The 6,213-nt window shown below is 49.0% G+C and overlaps 1 protein-coding gene across 1 annotated transcript in view; it reads right to left on the bottom strand.

The window, feature by feature from the left end:
- Positions 1–5,833, bottom strand: part of GJA5 (gap junction protein alpha 5) — a 17,348-nt gene extending 11,515 nt beyond the window's left edge. The window contains exon 1 of the mRNA XM_025858480.2: positions 5,698–5,833. The gene's annotated coding sequence lies outside the window, so the exon portion shown is untranslated. The remainder of the gene's footprint in view (positions 1–5,697) is intronic.
- Positions 5,834–6,213: the final 380 nt, after the last annotated feature.

Raw genomic sequence — 6,213 nt, 5'->3', positions numbered from 1 at the left:
AGGGATGGGGTGGCTGGGTGATAGACAATGGGGAGGGTATGTGCTATGGTGAGCGCTGTGAATTGTACAAGACTGTTGAATCACAGATCTGTACCTCTGAAACAAATAATGCAATATATGTTAAGAAAAAAAAAGAAGAGGAAGATAGCAGGAGGGGAAGAATAAAGGGGAGTAAGTCGGAAGAGGAGATGAACCATGAGAGACGATGGACTCTGAAAAACAAACTGAGGTTTCTAGAGGGGAGGGGGGTGGGGGATGGGTTAGTCTGGTGATAGGTATTAAAGAGGGCACATTCTGCGTGGAGCACTGGGTGTTATGCACAAACAATGAATCATGGAACACTACATCAAAAACTAATGATGTAATGTATGGTGATTAACATAACAATAAAAAATTATTAAAAAAAGACTTTAGGGAAATTATTTAGTAAAAAAAAAAAAATCAATCCCTTATTTTTATACAAGCTGAAGACCAGGGTCCAGAGAAGTTAAGTAATAGTGATAGCAGATACCACTAAGTTGAGTGTTTTCCATGTGTGAAGCATTTTACAACTATACTTTTAACCTTTATATTAATTCTGCTAGGAAAGTAGTTATTATCTCATTTTACAGCTGAGAAAACTGAGTCTCGGAGGTAGCAAATGCTGCATAAGGGACTTGCAGCTGGTCTGCCTGACTCCAAAGCCTACCTCCCCGCTGTGTCTCTAAAAGGGAAAGAAAATCAAAGAGGCCCTAGCCCTGATAGCTAGTAACAAACCTATGACTGGAACTCTGTCCAGTCTCTGAGCTCCCCGAGCAGGGCTTTTCCCACTCTCCTGTAAGAGGCCCAGGGTTTTTCCTTTGAACCCCTGGCTTCTTGGCTGGCCATCTCTTGCCTATGCTGTTCCTAGAATTAATGATTCCATTGAAGCCCTCAGCCCACAGTGGTCAGGATTCCCAGACTCTTCAGCATCTGCCACCATTTGGCCAGAATTCACATATAGAAAGTTATTTCCTTTTTTAGCCACTAAGTGCTCTTGGCTGCAGCCGTGTCTACTGCTGGGCTTTCGGCTGGCCAAACAACAGGCTCTGGTGTTCCTTTGATGTCAAATCATAACAAGAACAACTGAAACAAAAATAGGAGGTGGGCCTCGTGTTTCCTAAAGAGTAGTGGGATTCGAACCCTGCCTCCACTCTCCAGTTGTGTGTCCTTAGGCAAGTCACTCAGCCTGTCCGTTTCCTCCTCATCTGAAAAAAGGGAATGTTTACTCATGGGGATTCAACAGTATGCGGACATGTGGAAGCACCTCAAACAGTATCTGGCACATAGTAGACACTCAATCAGGTTAGTTCCTTGTTTTCTTTTCCGACATTTCCAGTAAAGACTCCTCTCAAGCATGATCCAACTAGCCAACCTGATACAGAATTTGGCAGTGCAGCAGGCTGGTTAGAGTGACCCAACAAGGATGCTCACGAGGCACCGGGTGGAAAGGTGAGGAAAACATGGGCGATGGGAAGGATATTAATTTCTCTGTACATTCGTTATTTCACTAGGCATGCAGACCTTCGGGGCAAGCGTGGAGAAGAAAGGAGGTACAGGGCCCCAGTGAGATCAGGCCCCTCTCATTCTTGTAATTGGTTCACCCTAGTTCTGGACTTTTCTTTAAGTCAAGCCTTTGGGCCTGGAGATGGACTCCGTATGAGTCCACATTATAAAATGTGTGCTTCATGTAATTCCTGCCTTCTGAAAAGCTGCAGCACTTTTGAATCTGATCACCAACCAATCCAAAGGCACATCCACGGGGTAGGTTTGAAGCTGGCTCAGTTCTACTTGGAAAAGAAATCAGTGACCTGTGGAGAAGGGCCATCCCGACCCCTAACCACATCCTCCCTCTCCTGAAGTTCTGAATCATGAAGATCCCCGGACGGATTAAGATCCTGGTAGTTATCTGTGAACAAGAGCCTTGAAAGAGAGGTTCTTTCGAGTCCCAGCTGTTTCTCCGTGACTCTAGATGAGATATTCCCCTCCCTGAGCCTCAGTTTGCTTGCATGTAAAAGAAAGCAGTTGAGCTGAATGGTTGCTAAGTTAGAACATCTGGGGAGTTTGTGACTTGACTTGACAAATTGCGATAGTATGGCAAGTTAGTGGCAAAGCCAAAAAGCAAAGCTAGATTTTCTGACCCCCCAGCTTAGAGGTCAGCAAAAGTAGTCCCAGAAAAAGAAAAAAAAATCTGTGGTCATAAAAAGCAAGCAGTACTTTCTCAGAATTACATGTCATGATGAGACTTCACTGTGGGAAGACTTTTACATCAAACAAGATGTAGTTCCAAGAAATGGGCTGAGGACCAGGTAACCTGGATTCTACCCTATTGTTCTATTATTCATTGAGCACTTAATATATAATAGCCATTTTAAATACAGTTTCCCCCACCATCCAAAAAAGTAGAGCATTCCTATGAAACCATTTGTAAGCCAAAATGGCATAAAGCAAAGAAGCAATGACCATTTCATAAAAGTGAAAATCCTCTTTCAGATTTCCATCAGTGAAAACAGGTACTATAATGTAGGTCTTTTGTAAAAGTGCTGAGGGGCACCTGGGTGGCTCAGCCAGTTAAGCGTCAGCTTAGGTCATGATCCCAGGGTCCCAGGATTGAGCCCCATGTCAGGGGAGCCCTATGTCCTGATTGAGCCCCATGTCAGGCTCCCTGCTAGGCGGGGAGCCTGCTCTTCCCTCTGCCTCTGCCCCTCCCCCCACTTGTGCACACACTCTCTCTCTCAAATAAATAAGTAAAAATCTTTAAAAAAAAAAAAAGTGAAGTGGCATAAAGCACATGTTGGATAGTGGGGAAACATGTACATTATTTTATTTAATCTTCACAAAACCTTACAAGGAAGGTATTTATTAACCTCCTGGCGGATGAAGAAACTGAGGCTCGGAGACATTAACGAATCTGCCCCAGGTCACACAGCTGAAATCCTAACCCAAATGTGACTCCAGATGCCCAGGCTCTTCCTTCTGCCCAACCCCTGAATTAGATAAACTCTAAGATCCCTCTATGCTATTTCAATAGCTCTGATTCTGAGATCTCCTGACTCCCCTATGAAAGTGAGTGGATTGTTGAAGGCTGAATTTTTTTTTGCCCATGATTTGCTAATATCCAGAAACAACTGAATCACAAAGTGACATCAAGCTGTCATTCTCCAAGAATCCGTAGCTTCTGACTATAGAAAGGGAATCAATCAGTTTCTTTTCTAGGAGATTTGAAGCTTTCCTGGAAAAATGGGCATCTCTCCCCTTTGGTCAGCTTAATCCTCGAGCCCAAGATGGGGCCAACTGGCCCAGAGGCCTGCTAGAGTCCCAGGTGGGTGAGGTCTTCCCTGAGGCAGGGAGCAGAGCCTGGGCCTTGGGTCTCGCTGGCCTGAGGACTGCAGGTCTCCTGACTGATCCAGGCAGACAGGCTCCCTGTTCTGCCTTCACTGGTTACAGTGGGATCAGCCAGTCCCCAAGAAGCCAGGCTGCACTGTGGTAGCCCTGCTGGTTGCCAGAGCCCAGAACCCTCCAGTGCATGCACCCCTAACAGCCAGCAGAGACGATGAGGGGCAGGTGGGCAAGTGAGTGTTCCTGCCAGAAAACAAGATCGTGGAGGTACTCAAATGGAAGAAGCAGGGAGGCCTGGGGAGAAATGGAGGCTCGGAAAACACAGCTGAGGACGGAAGTCAGAAGGGGCCTAGGTGTGAGTGCGCAGAGCAGGATGTTCTCCCAACCAAACTGAACTGAGGCACTGTGTCATCCCTTCATGGGTCACTTTCCTTTCCTAGGCATTGTTTTCCCTACTAGTGGAAGAAGCGGACAGGCAATCTAACAGACCTCTTCCAGTCCTAATGGCCTAGGACTTTCGGTCGGGATAAAGAGAGGGAAGAGGAGTGAGGCAGCTAGGGGACAAGGACAACAACCGGTTTCAAGAGCCCGGCAAGGACCTCCATGGGGTTCTAAAGCAGTGGCAAAGCAGGGCAACGTGGCGGTGTTACTGCTGTGGCTTGATGAACTTCATGTGTCTGGGTGCAGGGATAGCCAGAGGGTACCAGTCTGGAAGCCAGGGAACACAGCTCCGGGTTTCCTCTGCCATGAGCACTGTGGTCAGCGGACTGCTCCTGGGCAGCTGCTGAGTGAGGTAAAGACGCGGTGGGACGGCTAGGGGAGCAGGCTCCGAAGAGCTCCGCTGCCCTGGGGAAACTGCCAGAAGGTGGACAGTTCAGAGCTGTCCCCAGAGAGCAGTGAATCGGGTTCTTGGGCTGAGCTGGGGCTCTGGAGGCTTTGGGTGGAAAAGATGAGGGCCTACTGATATGAAAGTCAGGCTGGGGTGCCTATAAGTACCAGCTTGTGTCCCCAGTGGTGAGCCATGCCACCTGGCAAATGAGGAGGCTACATCTCCACATACTGGCTTTTGTCTCCTCTCCAGTTTTGCTACATTTCTCCTGGGTCTCCTGACTCCCCGTCCAGTGCTCCTCACTCTGCCCTTCCTTTTCTCCAGCCAATCAGACCCAGTGTGCCAGAGCCTTGTGAGACGCTAAGGAGGAAAACCCAGGAATCCCTCCATTATGACAGCATACTGGGAGGGGGAATTGAGTTAAAAGTGAGCAAGGGCATAGTACAGATGTAAAATCCTTGGGATGAGCTTCCCTTTTTCATGATTCTGAGGTATATTTGAGCCTAAGGAATCATAACCTTGCACAATGTTACTGCTGAATGGAACTGGAGGGATTCTTCTACTTCAAACCCCTCATTTTCTTTCTTTCTTTTTTTAAAGTAGACTCCACGCTGGAGCAGACACAACCCTGAGATCAAGACGTGAGCCAAGATCAAGAGTGGCACGCTTAACCAACTGAGCCACCCAGGCGCCCCACAAACCCCTCATTTTCTAGATGAGGAAACTGAGGCCCAGAACAGGGAAGTGTCTGGCCCAAGGACGCACAGCCACTCAGGGCACAAGAACCCAGACGTCTCAACCCCCAGGTATGGGTTCTTTCACCACATGCTCAGAAGAGAGGTCAAGGAGCTGACAGAAACCTTTATGCCCTGAGGCCATCTACCTCACCCTGTACCCAGGAGGAAAGGGGACCTTCCGTGGACACCTCTTCACTAGCCTCTTTCCTCTGACAGTGACAGTGAGTGGCAGGCCAGACTGCTCGCAGCGCACAGCGGGGACATGATACTCTGCAGGAAACTTAAGCAGGGAATATTTTTAAACCACCCAACATGCCGTAGGGGGGAAAAATCAAAACACTCCCCTGGATGCTGTGGAAAGCAGTTCAAAAAAGTTTCCAAGCCTAGAGGAAGCACCGTAAAACAGTGATGGTTTTTGTTTGTAAAGGACCGATTTCATCTTAACCAAAGTTCTTGGGAATGAATCGCTGAGCTGCTTGGAAGATGCCCCTGGAGGGCAACCACTCTGCCAGAGGTAGACCAACTCCAAGGGCCTTCCACTCACATTTCTACAGCTCCTTACAAATCAAGTGAGTAATTTATCTGCTGCTTCACGACCATCCTCCTCTATATAGCCCTACCTCACCATCACGGGGGCTAGTGAGGGGGAGGGAATAAGCCCCCAGGTACAGAGAAGGAGCTTTGTTGTTGTCCAGCCTGGAACTCAAGGCTCTCTCTTCTGGCTCCTTCCCATCAACTGGTAGTTTCATCTCTTAAAAGCCGGGCTATCCTTACCTTCTCCCCCGGTCCTCCTCTCTGGAATTTCCACCGGCTTCCCGGTCCTGGGTTCCTGGCTGCCTCCTGCGCTGCCCAGCCTTCCCCGCTCTCGCTCAGCCTGTCAGTTGCTCTCCCACCCCCTTTTGACTCTGTGTGTGTCGCCCTCCCTCCTCCCACTTCTTCCTACTCTTTCACTCTCCACCCCCTTCCCCCCAGGTCCCTCCCTCCCGGCTCTCCCTCCTGCTCTTAGAATCTTTGCTCACTTCAAAAGTTTTCTTCCCTCTAGCCCCCTGCAGTCTCTCCTCACCGGGAGAGAGGAGACTGGAGCCTTCCTCCTTCCCCGCTGCCCTCCACTGTCATTGTCGCTGCAGTCCTGGCGCCCTCCCTCTCCTTCGGGCGGGGGACACACTGCCTCCCTAGTCTCTGCCGAGCCTCCCTGGGCTCCTCTGGCCAGGGCTGTCATGGGGCATCAGGGGAAAACTGGCATTACCCAGAGGTCTCTCTTCTCCATCCTTTTCCTACTGTCAGAGAAAA

The sequence above is a fragment of the Callorhinus ursinus genome, unplaced genomic scaffold (assembly GCF_003265705.2).
Source record: "Callorhinus ursinus isolate GAN/ISIS: 27379988/994484 unplaced genomic scaffold, GSC_fseal_2.0 scaffold121, whole genome shotgun sequence".
Classification (NCBI taxonomy): Eukaryota; Metazoa; Chordata; class Mammalia; order Carnivora; family Otariidae; genus Callorhinus; species Callorhinus ursinus.
The sequence above is the reverse complement of the archived record's forward strand: the minus strand, read 5'-3'. Positions and strand labels throughout refer to the sequence as shown.